This window comes from Solanum pennellii, chromosome 5 (genome assembly GCF_001406875.1).
Source record: "Solanum pennellii chromosome 5, SPENNV200".
Taxonomy (NCBI): Eukaryota; Viridiplantae; Streptophyta; class Magnoliopsida; order Solanales; family Solanaceae; genus Solanum; species Solanum pennellii.
This window is the reverse complement of record NC_028641.1, coordinates 26,656,018-26,658,918: the sequence shown is the minus strand read 5'-3', so window position 1 is coordinate 26,658,918 and position 2,901 is coordinate 26,656,018. Positions and strand designations below refer to the sequence as shown.

At 31.4% G+C, this 2,901-nt stretch overlaps 1 pseudogene; it reads left to right on the top strand.

Moving 5' to 3' along the window:
* Nucleotides 1–497, top strand: part of LOC107019400 — a 6,880-nt pseudogene extending 6,383 nt beyond the window's left edge.
* The last annotated feature ends 2,404 nt before the right edge of the window (nt 498–2,901 follow it).

Below are 2,901 nucleotides of genomic sequence, written 5' to 3'. Positions count from 1 at the left end.
AAGTTCAGAGAGTCGATTTCAGTACCCAAATTTCAGAATTCTAAGTGTTTTGGAACGAGACCCCCTAGACGGTCCGTCGTGCCCATGACGGTCCGTCGTGGGTTCCGTCGTCTCAGCCAGTTTTTCCAGAAATAAAATCTGCTGCTCAAAACGACTAAACAGGTCGTTACAAATATTCAGCCAACTCCTGAGGAAATAGCATCACTTGGGCTACCAGATCAAAATTATGTACCTCCAAACCCACCTGTTTCATCAATTCAAGATAATGATGATGTGCATCCAGAGGAGGTTCCTGGTTTTGAAGACTTCACAACAAAATCTCCAGATATTCTGTTAAAGAGAATATCATAGGTGCTAATGTAGGAACAATCCCACTAAAATGCAAGAGAATAAAGGTTGTACATCCACATAAGTATGATCTATCAAGACTTTCAAAACCACATGAGGAACCAGATCAGCAACCAGACCATTCATTCCAAAGTCCAGAACCACAATAAAAAGAATCTGAGAATGTATCTGGTGTTGGTGTTTCTCCAAATTCATTCAATGAAAAACCAAGTTTGGCAGTTCAGAAATTGATGATTTGAAGAAGTTCATTAAGTCTTATGTAAGTAATCAAGTAATTTAAACTATGTTTTAATGTTACTATTTATTATATGTTAATTTTGATTATAGGTTGACAAAAAATTTGGAGATCTTGATAGTAAAGTTGAAGCTCTTGAGGCATTAATAAAGAGTAACCATTCAGAATTGTTGAAAGTTGTTGTTGGGAGAGGAAACAAATATGAGAAGGTGATATTTTGATTATTTTTTTTAATTCTTTCTGATTTTTTAATTGATGTTGATTTTAAAAAAAAATTGAAGGATACGGGAGGAGTCTCATCGCCACAAATGATGGATGATTCTATGGCAAAAGAAAATGCTGGTACACAATTCAATTCTGATAACTCTGATGAACCAACTGTTTCACATAAGCATAAGGATTGTGCAACTGTAGACGATGATGCTGAAAAATGTTGATGTTGTTGGAAAACAAAAGATTTCTTCTGAAGATGTAACAAAGGTATTTAAGTATATTATACTTAATTTATTAAATGATACCTTAATATTTTTGTGCATTAGAAATTTTAATAAAGTATTTTTTTTGTATGCTTGATACTCTAATCCATCAATTTTTATATGCTAATTGTGTATCATTGATTAACTAATTGTTTAGTTTTAAACTATAAAGGATGATCTAAATCATGTATTTGGTATATACTTCAATTTATGAAATTGATTACTTTATTTTTTAAATATCACTGACTGCACAACACACATTAATAGAATAACTCTGATCATCCGACTGTTTCACCAAAGCATATGAAATTTGCAACTGTTGATGATGTTGCTAAAACTGCAGATGAGGTTGGAAAACAAAAGGGGTCTATTGAAGATGTAATAAAGGTAATTAAATATCTGATACTTAATACATTGATTGATACTTTATTATTCTGTAAAACTTTTAATAAAGTCCTTTTCAGATGGTTGATACCTTGTTCCATCAATTTGTCTTTGAAAACTATATGTCATCAGCAATTGCGTAATTTTTTTACAGTAAAAATATATATATGATGTTTTTAATCATGAATTTTGGTATATAAATTATTCTATTAAATTGATTAATGTATTTTAAGTATCGCAGACTGCATAATATATATTAAAAGACTAACAGATACTTTATTTGTTCAAATACTATTATTTATTTTGGATCATGGTGCTGACATAATTAAAAAATAAGTTGAAAAAATTGATATATTTTAAGTTGCATAAGTTATTAAAATTATAGTGTGTTTGTTAATTATTTGACTTCACATAGGATTCTACCTCATCGGTCTCCTTCACACCTGAAAATGAAGCAGTGACAAATGCATTTACACATGAACCACCAAACCGGGAAATTAATGTCAACCCATTGGATGCTGTCATTCCTCTACAACTTATCTGGAGTGATGATCTGTTATCAGATAGTCAGCTACCCACCCAGCTTGGTGTCAATGATGTTGATACTAAAACTCCTGCTCAGCGTAACAGTATGCCTTCTAAGGTTTTGCAGTCTCCCTATGTGCATTCGTTTGAATCAACTGATAAGGGTAAGGACAAAATAGACGATCATATCTGTCAATTTACTTCATTTGATGATTGCCGAATCACATCTCCAGTATCGCCGAATTTATGCAAGAGTTTTTAGATTGGATTCAAAAGGGACTCCTTAAATCACACGCCAATAAGTAAGCTTTTATTAATAAAGTTTCTTTACAAAATCATTTTTTTAAGTACTTTAATTTTGAATTAAATTTTTTTATTATAGAAAACCTGATGATGATAAATATAGAGGCAAATCTGCTAAATTTGGATTTGATTATATGGATTTTGTTGTCGCATTTTCAGTTGACAAGAACTGGTTTTATACCATGTCACATCCAATGAAATGTTGGACTGATCAGGTACGTTATGCATTTAAATTATTTAAATAATACAATTTATAGATCGTTCGTATTATTTAGACATCTACTTATAAATTTATCTATACCGTTATTCAATCTATATTTATTTTTTAAAGTGTGCAGATTTCAGATTGTGTTTTTTATATATGTAACAGCATCTAGATGTAATCTTTTACTATCTACGGAAGATGTCAAAGTCAAGAGGATTGGATCAATACAGATACACAACGGTCAACTGCTTGTTTAAGTCATACATCAACATTGTATATAATAGGTATTATTGTGCTCCTGCTGATAAATTCCTGACTACACAACAACATATTGGTCGTGGTGTTGCTATAGCTGGTTATGAAAGGTCTATAAAAGACATCATTAATGGATTTTTGATACCTGCTTCGTTACCTTGGCATCTAGT